This window comes from Vombatus ursinus, unplaced genomic scaffold (assembly GCF_900497805.2).
Source record: "Vombatus ursinus unplaced genomic scaffold, bare-nosed wombat genome assembly UNPS02014941.1, whole genome shotgun sequence".
In the NCBI taxonomy this organism is placed as follows: Eukaryota; Metazoa; Chordata; class Mammalia; order Diprotodontia; family Vombatidae; genus Vombatus; species Vombatus ursinus.
This window is the reverse complement of record NW_020954719.1, coordinates 688,592-704,629: the sequence shown is the minus strand read 5'-3', so window position 1 is coordinate 704,629 and position 16,038 is coordinate 688,592. Positions and strand designations below refer to the sequence as shown.

Sequence of the window (16,038 nt, the reverse complement as noted above, 5' to 3'; positions counted from 1 at the left end):
GTTCATCTTTTCTTTGCTTCCTTGTAGGTTTTCTTTTGTTCTCTGCTGTACACTTTTTGCTTTGTTCTTTTTTCCGTCTTCCTCCCCACTACCTGCCACCCCAAGGCTACAATCGAGTGTGAATATATTTATATATAGGTGTTGATATGTAATACATACCCATATACATACATGTATACATGCATATGTAAACATATATTTTCCCTAAGAGATTCTACTCCTAATCTTTGTGTTTGTTTGTACATACCTCTTTTTTCCCATCTCTCCTAAATCCTCTACTTTACTTCTACCTGCTACCTTACCCTCCTATTGTTTAACCTACCCCCACTCCTGCAATCCCTCCGTTATCCTCTTATTCCCCTAAATTTAAGCCCCATACTATATCCCCCCTTTTAACCTATTTATTCCCTCACCCTCCCCTTTAAAAATCTTTCCTTTATCCTTTCCCCCCTCCCCTCTCTCCTTAGAGTTTTATTTCTTTCTAAATTTAGAAGACTTTTATATTTTAAATATATATATATTTTCTCCTCTTAAATCCATTCCCAATGAATAGGTTTCTAGAACTAACAGCCCCCCTCCCATCTAATTCCTCCGTATTGGTTCTTCCTCTTGCACCTCATTTGTAAAAGATAATTACTCTTTTAGCTGTTCTTAAATGGTTTTACTTTTTGAAGTTATATCATACTCAGGTCTACCCCAATCTTTCTTTAAGTTATCTAATTGCTGGTAACAATCTTGGACATAGGTTTTACATTTTCCGTACATAGAAGGTAAACATTCTATCCTTATTTAGTCCCTTGTAACTGGTCATTGATATGTACCTCATATTTCTCTTGGCTCTTGTATGTCAAATCTTCTATTGAGTTTAGGGTTTTTTGTTTTGTTTTTTGTGTTTGTTTTTTTTTATAAAGTCCTGAAAGTCTGACAATTGATCAAATGTCTTTTTTTTTTCTGTCAGACTTATACTTAGCTTTGCTGGGTAGTATATTTTCGTTCAGAAGTCCAGTTCTTTTGCTCTTCGATATATGGTGTTCTAAGACCTGTGATCTTTTGATATCGCCACTGCTAGGTCTTGTGTGATTCTGTTTATAGTTCCTCCATTTTAAATTGTTTTTTTTTTTTTGTTGCTTGTAATATTTTGTCATTGATCTGGGGGTTTTGGAATTTGACTGTGATATTCCTGTGAGTTTTCCTCATAGGATCTTTTTCAGGTGGTATTTGATAAATTCTTTCTATTTCTACTTTCCCCTCTTGTTCTAATGCTTCAGGACAATTTTCTTTAATTATTTCTTGTATTATTGTATCAAGATTCTTTTTTTGATCAGAATTTTCAGGTAGTCTAATTATGTTTTCTCTTTTTGATTTGTCCTCTAGATCTGTTGCTTTTCTTCTGAGATGTTTCACGTTCTCTTCTATTTTTTCATTCTTTGTATTTTTTTTTTAATTTCTTCATCTCTTATAACTTTGCTGGCTTCCCCTTGCCCAATTCTGATTTTCAGGGAGTCATTTTCTTCCTTAAGACTCTGGATCTCCTTTTCTAATTGGTTGACTTTCTTTTCATAATCTTGTTTTTCTTGTATTATTCTTATTTTTCTCTTTAGTTTTTCCTCAGTCTCTCTCATTTGATTTTTAAAGTCTTTTAAGTTCTTCTATGAATTCTTTTTGGGCAGGTGACCATTTGACATTACTCTTTGGGGTAGAAGAGAGTTTCTTTTCTTCAGTATCCTCCTCTCAATATGAACCCCAATCTTCTCTATTCCCATAGTAGCTCTCTATGGTTGGATTCTTTCTCCTTTGCCTGTGCATTTTTTTTGGTAATAGTTTAGTTTTTATAATGGCCTCTAGGCCTGGGGCATGGGGGATGGTACCTCTGGCCTCTGATCCTCTTCAGTCCTCCCTTATGACCTTGAACTCAAAACAAGACCTCCAGCCTCCTGTAAGTGCCCGCAGCCAACAGAGTCTCACTCCATTGCTCCTGCACTCACTGGGCATATGCTGGTTCCTTCTTGACCCCACCGAGTCTCCATAGCACAGCTGGGTCTGGGGTTCCTTGTCAGTCGAGGTTCCCTAAATCTTCTCCAGGTCAGACATCCAACTACCCTCACTGTCCCCAGGGTAAAAGTTCCTGTGGCAGGGGCTGAGGCAGCCTCCCAAACCAGCTAACCCGAGGGCTTGCTGGTTGTTGTTCCGCTTGTTGTTAAAGTGGACCTGAGCCTGGAGGTGTTTACTCTTCATGGGGAGGAACTCTCTTCTGGGCATTTTTCTGAAGATCTTCTCCAGTTATACGGTGAAAATTCCTGTTCTGCCCCTACTGTTATTTGTTTTCACAGCTCTATGTTCCCTCAGAGGCACTATTTTATCCTTTTTGTGGAGGAAAATTTTGAGAGCTTGAAATTTTCTGACCTACTCTGACACCTTCCCAGAATCCTCTCGAAATTATTTATTCTTTAACCAATGTACTTGTGTAAATTGGTTAGTACTTTGGAAGAAAATGGATTTAGGCTTATATTTCACACCAATTGAATTCTACCTAAATAGAGTAAAGAAACACAAAGCCCCATGAAACTATGGGGGAAAAAATAGAATAATGTCTTTTTCTAAGTTGCTGAGGGATAATGATTTTTTCCCCATTAAACAATTACTAGTGACTAATTAGATGTGCTTAGTTACTCTGATGCTCATACAGATCTGTGATCTCATTACTTTAAATGTTTCCTAGACTCTGTTGGTGAGCTTTTACTTTATCTTTCCTGTGACCAGGCCCCCATGTCTTTACCAAATTTCCGAACCATACCACCCTGTACATGCCCCTTTCCTGTTCCCTTTTATGTGTTGCCTTCATCCATTAAAATATAGGCTACTTGAGGGCAGGGATTATCTTGCTTTCTTATATTTTATCCCTAGTGGTTAGCAAAGTGCCTAGCACATATTAAGCCCTTAATCCTTCGTTATTCATTTTGTAACCTTTCCATGGTTACCTGTCTTGTGTGATTCTTTTCCATGTCCTCCCTTAAGTTTATAAAGTGGGGTACATCGAGTGTTCTGACAGCCTTCTTGATTCTCCTGACATCATGAGGATAGCAGTGGAACACTTTAACTGGCCATCTGTCTTTTCTCACCCTAACTTTGTGACCAGTTCATCTTACTTTCCTAATAGACATTTCGTGATGACGTTTTTTACTCCTGTTCTTTCAAGTTTATCAGATATGTTTCCTGATCATACATCTGTGTGATAAATCATTTTTAATTCTTTGGAGATTTGTATTCCATTTTTCCTGCTAGACAACAGCACCTATATAGTATTGATATTATAAAGATGGATCTTTGTTTCCTGAGGAGGCTCAGAGTCATTAAAGGAGTTTTGCAGTTGGCAGTCCGTCTTCCTCTCTTCCTCAGCTGTGGTCCCAAATCAATTTCCATTGGTACTATCTGTACTAGATATACATTTCTCCAGATACATATACAATCTGGGGCAAAAGACATCATTTACTCACTTGGTATTTTCTGTGTGAATGATTACACTAAATTCTTTTGAATGATTATGAATCTCTTCGAGGAGTCTCTGCAGTGTCCCAGAGCCGAATTCAGTAAGCACAGTCTCATCCACAAACAGGAACATTTTGGAGAAACTCATCATTCACAGGAATTCCCCTTTTGACTTGGACTCTAGATTGTATCGCCTTCATCATGGTGGTGAACACCTTTGACAAGTATACATCACCCTGTTTTATACCTCACCTGATGTTTAGAATCAGGAGATCCTTGAGCCAGGAAAACTTTTGTTACGTTTTCTAAAGAATCTTGGATAGTTTTGATGTAGTTATGAGAGGCACCTTGCTTTAAAATAAAAGAGCTTTAAAGATAGTGTTTTGCTCTACCACTTTTTTGGGGGAGGAGGTCATCAACAAATATCTTTCAGTTGCTTATGAAATCGTAAACAATATGATCTTGTTGAATATCACTTAGGAAAGCCTGCTTTTTCCACAATCAATGCCTTCACGTAGGATACTCTTGAATTGTGTACAAATGGCTGTCATAAAGATCTTGTCTAGCTGGGAAAGTAGACACACAGATAGATACTTATTGATATGTTCCCTCTGTTTCCTTTTTTCTGAGTTAGTAAATCTGAGTTTGTTTGTTTTTTTCTGTGTCTTCATACATCAGTTACTTCCTTATATAGCCATTATTTCCAGCATGGGGTGTGTGTGTGTGTGTGTGTGTGTGTATACACTCATATTTAGTCTCATGTCACTTTTCTAGACTTTTTTCTGTTTAGGAGATAGAAATGGTTATAACTCCCCTATATGTACATCTGGGGCTGTGCTGTTAGGGTCTGAGTGTGATGGTTACAGTGGCCTTGTAGGAAAGGAGTTTATTAAAAAATGATTTTTGCAAATACTTTTCTCTTTTTATCTGTTGCCCTTCCAATTTCATCATTAAATACTTTTAGGATAACTTAGCTATTTTTTCCCCAAACTTTCTTGTTGACCATTCCTTAAACTAAACTAAACTTTAAATACCCTTAACTGATGCTGTCTGTTTTATGAAGCACTACATTACCTTTCATCATAGGATTTTCCAAAAGAATTTATGTTCTAAATCACTGCTGCCTTTGGCTTTGATTACTCTCGCTTGGCAAGTAAGTCAGCTATTTGCTGCCTAAGGTACTTACTTTGTGGGCTCTTTTTGTTTTCTTGCAGAAGCAGTTTATTCTATTTAAACTGATGTATAAAATTATTATAAATTGGTATTCGTATCATTTTGTTCTCTCTTCATTAAAAATCATAGAATCACAGATTGTTAGTGTTGAAAGGCATACCAATAACCATCTGGTCCAACCTATACCTGAAAAAAAATACCAAATATAACTTGCTTGATAAGTGATCATCCGCCCTCTGTCTGCTTAAAGACCTCCAATGAAGGGAGGAACCTGCTACCTCCTGAGCCAACATTTTCCACTTCTGGACAGCTCTAATTGAAGGAAGTTTTTTCTGATAGTAAGCCTGAATTTGCCTCTTTGCAATATATGTGTGTGTATTTATTTGTATGTATATAATATATCCTCTATATGTGTGTATTATGTGTGTATATGTATATGTAAACGTACATATATCTTGATGCTACCCTTTTGGGCCAAAAAGAACAAGTCTAATTCCTGTTCTACATGATACTCCATTCAGGAACTTGACTGCCATGCTCACCTCCTCTCCATTCCCACTGAGTCTTCTCCAGGCTAAAAATCCCTGTTTCCTTCAACCAGTCCTCATGACATAGGCTCAAGGTTCTTCACCATCCTTGATGGACTTCCTCTAGACCCTCTCCATTTCCCTCTTATCAATGTTCTTCTTAAACTGTGCTTTCCAGAACTGAACATGATATTCCAGATATGGTGTGACAGAGTCCAGAGGGAACAGAACTCTCTCATTCCAGGTAACTCTGCTTCTTTTAATGTAGCCTACAATCATATTAGCTTTTCTGACTGCCACATAACATTGCTTACTTAACCTTACATTCTACAAAAACCCTCTCAACGATTTTCATATAAATTACTATCTAATAGTGCCTTTGCTATCCCATACTTGTAAACTGAAGTGCAAGATTTTACATTTATCTATTGAACTTTATCTACATTGAGTCGTGTGGTTGAGGTTAGAGTCAAGAGCGCTGGTTCAGGTGTGAAAAAAATTCACTCAGATGACTTTCTGTTAACCAAGGGGAGATTCGTTGCCTCAAAAGCAGCGGGCTGGCCCTAGAAGGAGGACTAGCAGCTTACAGAGGAACAGTTTTTATAAGGACAGGATGAGCAAGATTGGTTGCTAACAAGATAAGGAGGAATTGTCGTAACACAGGACAAGGAAGATAGATGACAGGGTAAGAGACCCAGGATAAGAAAGACAGGAAATTTTATGACTTAGAATGAGGGAGACAAGGAATTTTTATGGTCTAGGATAGGGGGAAGTTTTATGGTATCTCAAGGTAAGGGAAGAGACGCTAGGATGCCCTCAAGGAGGGGCCTAACAAGGTACTGGAAAAACAACCCTTAATATTCTTTTAGCTTTCAGGGCACCGTTTGTATTCATGTCACCATCCCTAGCATGTTGGTGTCTTTTTGGATCCTGATTCTGTCATGCAACATTTTAGCCTGTGACGAATGAAGAACCCGAGAAACAGTTTTTCTGAGTAATAATCAGTTTATTAATTAGGGTAGCTAATAATCAACACATTTATTATTAATTAGGTGAACCTTTTAGACCAGAGAATATTTTAAAGTAGCAAATTGTCATGTTGATATGTTTAAGAAATCCAAATAACAACAGAAAAATTAGGAAATTCTGAACCTAGTTTTTGTATTTGGCATATATAATTATCGAATCTTATTATTTAAAAAAAAAAAGCAAAATTTCACTCTAGTTATTTATTTTGTTGTTTACTCTAGTTATTTTCTTTTAGCTGCTCTTTCCTCCCTTAAGAGGATGAGATTCTGCTAAGAAACTAATAACAGAACACTTTTTATAAGAAGATGGCCTCTAATACAAGAATGAACTCATTTAAAAGTTGTAAGAATAACTTCAGTTGTAACCAAAGGGTCTGGGATGGGATGTACAAATAGACTCAGTAATCAATTTCAAAACAGTACATATCAAATAAGTCATTTGTAATAAAACATTTTCAATTACTAACTATGTTCAAATGAGTAACCCTGAGTAAAAGTGGATATCTCTTTAAGGCAACACAAGATAGACCATAAGGTTTTTGTTTTTGTTTTTGTTTTTTGTTTTTTTTTGTTTTTTTGTTTGGCAATTGGGATTAAATGACTTGCCCAGGGTCACACAACTAGTAAGTGTCAAGTGTTTGGTCTGAGCTCAGATTTGAACTAAGGTCCTCCAGACTTCAGGGCTGGTGCCCTATCCACTGTGCCACCTAGCTGCCCCTAGTTATTTTTCTTTTAAGATAGCTAATTGTGCTGAAATTATTTTCATTAACACAAAACAGAAAAAGTTGTAATAACTTCACCAAATAACAGAATTATATCCTCATTTCACAAATCTTTACATCATTGCCTAATTAGTCCCATACTATTATGAGATATTAAAGGACCTAATGTTATGCAGAAATATATAACTTGTAACAGGCAGATGACAAAACCAAATACTCAAGAAGTAAACTTAAACCACTAGCTGCAGGTTCTCTGCATTACAACAACGTTTATTTCTACACTCAGCTTTAGTTAGTCAGTTAGCACTTTTTAAATTTCTACTGGATAACTTATCAATAAAAAGATTAGTTATTCAACTTATAGTAATGTGACCTTTCCTTCCATAGTAGAAACACTTGAAATACTTTCATATTTCAGGTAAGGCTTGATTAACAAAAAGGAAAAATTCTTAAGCTGACTTAGGAACAATTAAATCCTATTTCAATTTCTAACTCAGTCTTTTGGAGTGGTCCAAAATCCCTCCTGTGGGCTATGTGGCTATCAATTAATCTTAGTTTTTTTGATTATCTGCTCTCTAAGAATTAAAAGTACAGGACATATAATAAACAGAGAATTTCCCTCATTAGCCCTTGTCTTCTAAGGCAGGGATCACACAGCCAAGCTGCTTGTGGATTCTGTGGGAGACATGGTATGAGATCTTATCTCTTTGCAGCTTATTGCTGAAGACTAGGGAAGACAAGCCTACTGTTACTACACACCCCAAAAAAGTAACTTGATTTTTATTTCGTGGAAGAGCTCAAAAGAAAAATTTCTTCTGATTCTACTTTAAAATCGGCACACTTTTATAAATTGGGGGAAAAGTCCAAAAGACAGATTTTTTTAAGTTTTCTCTTTACCTTTGCTTTACTTTAATAGATAACATAATAAAAGGAGTGCCTTCAGGCAAAGTCTTATTGATTTGTCTTCAGGGTGGGAAACCTGCAGCCTCTAGGTCACACGTGGCCCTCTAGGTCCTTAAGTTGGGCCCTTTGAATCCAAACTTCACAGAACAAATCCTCTTAATAAAAGGATTTGTTCTATAAAACTTGGACTCAGTCTAAAAGCCTCACTCAAGGACCTAGAAGGCCTCGTGTGGCCTTGAGGCCACAAGTTCTCCACCCCTGGTCTGGCTAGTTAAGACGTAACCATGCTTTTCAGCTCTCTGCCCAGTGCATTTGAAGCAAATACCAACTAAATCTTGCAAATCACACTGAGACAAAAAGACACATGCAAATGAGCACACACAAAGTCTTAGTGACTAGAAATTAAAGTTTAGATAAAATTACTTTTCCTTGGTTACATCACTTCTTGATAAAAATACCTAATTATTTCATCTGCTTAAGGAAGTCCTTTATACATAGATTGATCTGACAGAGATCTACTATCTGATATGTATCCCCAAAGAACTGACAGCAAGGATACTTTAGAGATTCTCTCACAGCATAATGGCCCATATTTCCTTTTTTGAAACTCTATTGCTGCAAAATTTTGGGGTATACTGCAAGCATGTTTGGGATTCGATGCAAACAGTTTGGAGATTCATAGACTGAAGCCCAGAATACTCCAGTTTCCCAGGCAGCCCTAGACTGAGCACAGGTTTTCTCTTTATCTCTACTTAGTCTACTTCAGGAGACCTCTTTCAGTAGAATACATTCTATTGATGCAACACTCCCTCCACACCCCCAGTGAAAATTTGAAGTCTGCAGCATGAAGAAAACATTTAAAACAGACATAGGACATATAAACTTACCCAGAGAAGATCTAACTACTGCAAATAGGGAGACCATCACAGCCAGAGTCCTAACAGAAAGTTCCCCCTTGTGGACAAATTATCCACTTGAACCCAAAAAGATATAGGGGACTTTTCTGATAAGATTCAGGGGCACAGAGTTCTGGTCCTTTCCATGGTAACCAAACTGTGACAAATGAAAAACTGAGACAGAGTTTCTGAGTAATTAATAATCAATTTAATTAGGGTAGCTAATAATATATTGATGGTCAGTGGTTCCTCTTGGTAACCAAAGAAAGCCATGGAGACACTGAATGCTTTAAATACCTTTGGAAAAGGGGGTGTCCCTGACAGTGAAAATCAACCCTGATTGGTGAACGATTAATGAGGAGGTGGGCTAAAAGTCTTCAGCTCTTCCTGCTGAGAAGGTGACTTGATCATGAGACTCAGCTGCCTCCAGTAAGCAGAGAAATCCATCTCTATCCAGACCACTCTGGTTGATTTTCTCGTTCATGAACTGGGTCACCCTAAATCCAATGGAGGGGTGCAAGGGCATGGGCTCTTTGCTTTGGGGCAGGAATTCACCTAGATTAGATTCTGTTTTATACTCTAAATAGAAGCAAGGTCTCCTAGTTGGATAGGGTTCTGCCAGAGATTAAGGAGCATGTTTCCTGTGGAATAGTGCAATCTCATTTTACCTACAGGGCCTGGTCCCTGAATGAGGGAATGAAAGGCCTGGATCCTAATTAATAATAGGTTATTAATATAATAGAAAATGATTTCTCTCAAACTATCTTTCCCAGCTTTGAGTCATCTTTAAATGTGATGAACATGTGATATATCCTTTTATTCAAGTTTTTGGTTAAAATGATTATCTAGCAAAAAAAAAAAATTGAGCTTTCATGCCTTTCCATTTGTCAGAGAGATGAAGTATTTGCTGGATGAGGTGGTGTCAAGGCTTTCTGGAGCTCATTACAGTGATTACTTTTTTTCAGTTAAACACCTTAAAGAATGGTGATAACCTTGGGTCCATGTCTCTTCTTTTATTCATTCTCCACCCCCCCCTTTTTTTTGCAAAAGCATATTTAAATACTTGTGGTTGCTATTATTTTAATCATATGCCACATCTCATTTTTAGTTTAGTGTTGATTTTGACTTCTACTTTAATAAATCTGACTATATAAACAAGTGATTCAGAAAGGATCCCTGTATCAGTAACAAGTTATTTCCTCTCTTTTAAGTTACAAGCAATTTCATTTTTTTTGTTATCTTTTTTGGTGTCCAGTGCATTCCAGATTTCTTGTTGAAATATCGAACTTCTGGTAAAGATGGTGACACGAAAAGTCCTAGTTGAACCCAGCTCCTGACAAAGAAAATAGTAACGTCTAACATTATATATATTAAGGTTTGCAAAACACTTTATATCTGTTGTTTTATTTAATCCTCATGATAACTCTGTGAAATAGGCACTGCTCTTATCCTCATTTCATGAATGATGAAGCTAAGGCTAAGAGAAGTTAAATAACTTGCTCATTAAAAAATGACCAATAAGTGTCTGAGGTAGCATTTGAACTCAGGTCTTCCTTCTCTTCTATCCTTACGTCATCTAGCTGCCTGAGAAACCCCTGCAAAAATTGTAAAGGTTGCCAAATGAAGCATTGATCATAAAATGAAAGGGAAAAACCAGTAAGTTCCCCTGTCCAGTTTCAGACTGTTCAAGAAAAGGACCGGAAGCCTGAGAAAACTGAGCAAGAATGTACCAGGGCCCTTGAGAGAAATGACATCTGCTTGTCAGTGGAATCTGAGCCCAGCAAATTGTTCCACCCTATCCAGTAACTCATTATAGACAGCCCAAGGTCAGAAAGCAAACACAAACCTTAAACAGGACATGATGTCTCTGGCTTCCTCCTCAAGGACAGGTGAAAGGGTTGAAAGTGTTACAACTGGAAGGTGGTGTAGTGCCCAGTTGCCCCCTGACTAAATGATATCCTTGGTACATTCTGCCAGACAAGAAGAGCTGAACAGGTATGAAAGCTCAATACCTCTTTCTGAGAATCAGAACACTCTGGAAAGTAATGGAGAAGGGAATGCATTATCATCTAATACCTCCTTAGGCCTTGGCATCTCTAGTTTGGTAGATGCTACTGCAAACATCAGCTGCACCTCTGGGACAGAGCAGAACAAGGCCAGGGACTCTTGAAGAAGCACAGGGTAGTCAGAGATGGATCTTCAACTGTGTTTCCAAGTCTGGAAAGAAAAAAATAAAAGAAAGAAAACTAAAGACAAAAAAGAACGTTCTCAGGTTGACCAACTGCTGAATATTTCTCAAAGGGAAGAGGAAATGAGTAAATCCTCGCAGTGTATGAATAACAACCTTCTACAAGCCAAGGCAGCCCTGCAGGCCACATATGTGGAAGTCCAAAGGCTACTTGTGCTGAAGCAACAGATGACTATGGAGATGAGTGCCCTAAAGACCCACAGAATACAGATTCTACAAGGATTACAGGAAACTCATCAATCTCCTGAGCGGACAGAACAGGTCCCCTGCAGACCTTCCCATGAGCAAAAGAGCAGATGCCAGACAACTGCTGCTCCCTCTCCTCTGCCTAATCCCTTTTTTCCTTTTTTTCTAGAGACTCCCCCTTCCCATATACCACCATCCACCCCTGGAGTGCCGCTCCAAGTGTGCACACCACCTGCTTTCCAGGCTCCTGGGTGTATCACATGCCCAGCTCCAGACTCATCAGTGCAGATTAAACAAGAGCCCATGTCTCCTGAGCAGGACAATGTGAATGCTGTGCTGCAGGATTCTGCCTGCAGTGCTTCTGAAGAATTGTTACAAATGAATAGTATGTCAGTCAGCTTTCTTCTGCATTAAGGACAGATAATCTTAAGAAAGGGAAATTGGGCAAAATGTCAGCTATTATAGTTATTTCTGATAGGCTGACTGTTACAAGTTATTCAGTAATACTTATAGTGCATGCCTCTTAAGATGAAGAGTATTATGACCATTTTTATTTTAGTTTTTTATTTCTTTAAGTTTTATTGGACAGATCTGGCTTTAGGAATTTCTGTAATTTGCTATAATTATAGAATCCCTGGCTGTTGGCTCCCTACCATTTTTTAGAGGAATCATTTACTTTTCTCCAGGATATAACATGTTGGCTACCAGGTAGATTTACTGACTATAACAGGTTGCTCTTTGGGACTGTGCTGGCACCTCACTGGGTTTGGCTTCTGGAAAACCCTAATATACCCTCTGATATAGTTTCTGGTCCATCATTGGCTAGCCCAGTATTTAAAAACTCATAAAGTTGTAGTTTTCTTCATTCTATCACCAGTATCCCTTCACGAAACAACAGGAAAGAAGAGACACAATAGGGACAGAAGCAACAGCAGGGCCATGTACTCACAGGCAGCTGTAGAAGGATGGGAAGATAAAGGTCCAAGGCCTCTCTTCTCATCCAGTTTTGTCCTCTGCACTGCACTAGGTCAATGAGATTGATTTGACTGCTTAGTCCCTTTTGTATGCACACTCAATTCTGACTGAGCAGCTAATCGAAAGACTTTTGTTCCACATGAATTAACAAAACCGGAAAGCCACAAAATGTCTATTTGTGTTTGGAAATGGAGTGCAGAAACCTATATTACACATGCCCAGAATTAGGTTCACCCAGCATCAAGATGAGTCCTCTGCATGTGTTCCCAGGACTAGGGCTTTATTAGCCATTCCCCTGTTATAGGTGATTTAAACAAGGAAGAAATGATTGTTGTCCTTTGTTCTCAGAAAGGATCAAAATGATATCACTATGTTGGGGTCAAAGTACAGTGCGTCTGACTGTGGCTAATTAGACCGATCTGAGCTCAGAAGGCTCTGCCACAGATCAGGCACAAATAGTCTATATGAACATTTGGAGTGGAAATGTCTCTCCATTTGCACATCTCACATTTCTTTTGACCTACTGCAATTCTGCTTTGCTAATAGGGCACAGCACCTTCTTTGATGCTAGCATGCTGTGCTAGGTGGACCTGTGCCAATGTCTTCCAAATCCCATAATTGATTCTAAAGTTCTTCAGAGAAACCTTGAGAGTGTCTTTGTATTGCTTCTTCTGGCCTTCACATGAGCATATTGTGAGTTCTCCATAAAATAGGGTAAAAATATAGGCAAATGTACTTTTGGCATTTGGGCCAGCTCATCAGAGTTGTGCTTTCTTCACTAGATTTTGAATGTTTGGCAGTTTAGCTCAAGAAACAACCTCAGTGTCTAGTACCTTATCTTGCCAGGTGATCTTCAGAGTCTTCCTAAGATAATTCAAATGGAAGTGATTCTGTTTCCTGGCATGTCACTGGTATACTGTCCAGGTTTTATAGGCATAGAACAATGAAGACAGTACAATGGCTCTGCAGCCCTTTAGTTTGGTAGGCATTCTAATACCTGTTCTCTCCCACACTTTACTTTGGAGCCTCCAAAACACTGAGCTAGCTCTGGCAGTGTATTCATCAACCTCTTCATCTATCTGTACGTCCCTGGAAAGTATGTTGCCAAGGTAGATGAGTTTATTCATGGCATTTAAATTTTCTCCATTTGCTGTAACTGATGGTTCCGCATATGAATGATGGAGATCTGTGTTCTTAGTGTTAATTGTTAGGCCAAAATTAGCACAAGCAGTAGAGAATCAGTCCTTATTCTTGTTATATCTCTGCCTCAGAAGTTGTATTGAGTGCACAGTCATCTGCAAACAAAAAGAGCACTTGCAAACATCAAGATTGGTTTGATGAAAATGATGGGGAAATTCAGAAGCTGCTAAACAAAAAGTGAGAACTCCACAGGGTTTGCCAGCAGGATAGTTTGTCATTCTCTAAAAAGGCAGCATTTGACTCCTTTAAAAGTTAAATGATTGCTGTCCTTAGCCCTGTGTTTACTCTTCCTTGAGGTGTCAGGGAAGACTAGTACCCCTAGCGTGAGGGCTGCTGAGCTCTTTTCAGGGCTGCTTCTCGCCTTTTTTTGTCCACCTACAACCCAGCTCTCATCTGTGGCTCCAAGAAGCTATAGAATATACAGTAGCCACACCCCGGCAAACTGTTTTGGCAGACAAGCTAAACCAGATTGAGAGTAACCTACAGGCCTCAAACCAGTTGATAAGGTAGGGGGGTATCTACTGCAAGCATATGAAGACTTCCCCCTGGTGGAATGGGCAGATGTAAATGATTTGTTTCAATGGGCCTGAAGCAGGTGCTATGGAGTGCTTAGGGCTTGGTTAGACATCAAAGATTCCAAGGTCATCCACTCCATCCCGAGCCATCCCTAGTCATCTTGACTTTTCTCTTGCCACTGGACTTCAGTGATTGTGGAAGAGATAGCATAGCTGACAACTTAGCACAACTCTGCCTCACTTAAATCTGATTTATGTGCAACTCAAAAAATGTCACCCATACCATTTTACCATTTTTACCTACCTCAGAGTCCTGTGGCAATAGGAAAGTGACAAAGCAGCAAGTATGGATACACTGGAAGCTGTAGTCACAACCCTGCACACAAGTGGCCCAGGGAATAGAGTCATCTTTTCACTGGACTGAATCAGTAGTGGGATTTGGCAGCCCCCTGGGTGTCTAAGAAGCCTTTTTTAAAGGACCACACTGCTCACCTCCTGGCATGAGGAAGGAACTAGAAAAGGTACCCTAAAAATTGTCTTCTTCACCAAACCTAACCATAATCTGCTTACCATGATAGGTGGGGAATCCTTCCCTGTGGTTGAAACATCAAAAAAGTACACTTTTGCAAAGATGATTACATGGAATGTGTACACACCTATGGACAACAAGAAATCCAGTAGATCTGAAAGATGAACAGTTCTTGTTGTGAGAGAACTCAGCAGATATCACATCCAGATAGCAGCCCTGAGCGTGAAACAAATGAAGACCAGCTTATCAAAGTTGAAGCTGGATACACAGTACACGTTTACAAGGAACAGATAAAGATGAGGCTAAGGACAGCAATCAAATTGGGCCACAAAAAGACCCACACAGAAATCAGGAATATCCAAAGAGTACAGTGCATGGTCCCATTTACCCTCCCTAAGACTGCAACAGGGCATGGCAGCAACATTGAGACTACAGAAGAGAGAGGACCAGGCAGGACCCACCTACATGAGGTGATGGAACCTGACCTTGGTGCAAGAACTAATGTGGGAAACAGAGGAAAATTCAGAATGGCTCTAAAAGTGCCATTTTAGAGATTTTCCTCCAGATGGTGGGGTGAATAGAAGCAAAAGAGCTGAACTCTTCCACAACAAAACCTGATGAAAAAATCCAAGGAGAAACTATAGTAATTGCATTTTACCTGGCCAAGGTAAAGACAGCTAAAGAAGCCTGGCTGAGAACACAGCATGTAGAAGCCTGCCAAGATAAAGCAGGGTTGAACCAGCAAAGCCTAAAGCTTAAAGCTTTCTTCTGTGGAAGGAGCCAAGCCAGCAGATGGAATCCTGGACCAGGATCTAGTAGCTAAGAATGTCTGGAGGCTATAGCTATGTCTTTCTGACCCTGAACCACAGTTCAGAAGCATCAAGGACTCAGGAGAAGAGGGTAAAAATCAGGGTGCATTATGGATTAGACCATCCTCTGTAACTCCCTCTGTATATACTGTGTGAAATATTATCAAAGTACAAACCTGAAAGCAAAGAGTAACTATATGCCATCAAAGCAAAGACTTGAGCAAAAACTCAAAGAAAATCACAAGATTTTCTAAAAACTCTACTGAGATTCCTAGAAAAAAGTAAAATGAAAGAGTGAGGAAAAAATAAAATATAAATAAAAGCTCTAGAGGAAAGACTAGAAAAGGAAATGAGAGTTCTAGAGTAGGAGGTCTTAATATAGTTTTTTCTCTCATGGACTTTTTGGCAATATAGTGAAGCTTTGCTGCCTAAATTCATAATTCGAGGAAATACTAAATTTCAATTAGAGGTTAGTGAAAATATGATTTTTTTTTCCCATTCTTGATCACAAACCCACTGAAAACTGAGATCCTGGCCAGAAGGGGCGAGGGGAAGAGTGCTGGTCTGCAGACCCCAGGTAAAGAATGTCAGTTCTGGAGGAAAGAATAGGATAGGAAATAAGAGTTCTTAGGGGAAAGAATCGTAAGAAGAATAAACAGCTTTGTACAAGAAGCACCAAACCTTACTCAAATAAAAGACTCCCTAGAAATTTGAGACAATAAGAAATACAAGAACAAAATTAAAAGATGAAAAAAGATCAGAAAATATGAGCTATTTCCTATTTAAAAAGGAAATGAAAACTGACTTGTAAAATAGGATAAGATAATGTAAGAATTATCAG

The 16,038-nt window shown here is 38.7% G+C and overlaps 1 protein-coding gene across 2 annotated transcripts in view; it reads left to right on the top strand.

The window, feature by feature from the left end:
• The window catches only part of FGD4 (FYVE, RhoGEF and PH domain containing 4), a 249,356-nt gene that overhangs the window by 182,538 nt on the left and 50,780 nt on the right, over positions 1-16,038 (top strand). Inside the window, exon 1 of one of the 2 annotated variants that reach the window (XM_027844268.1) lies at positions 5,415-5,430. The exons of the other annotated variant lie outside the window; for it this stretch is intronic. The gene's annotated coding sequence lies outside the window, so the exon portion shown is untranslated. Of the gene's footprint in view, positions 1-5,414; positions 5,431-16,038 lie in introns of those variants that run through there. 2 annotated transcript variants of the gene reach the window in all.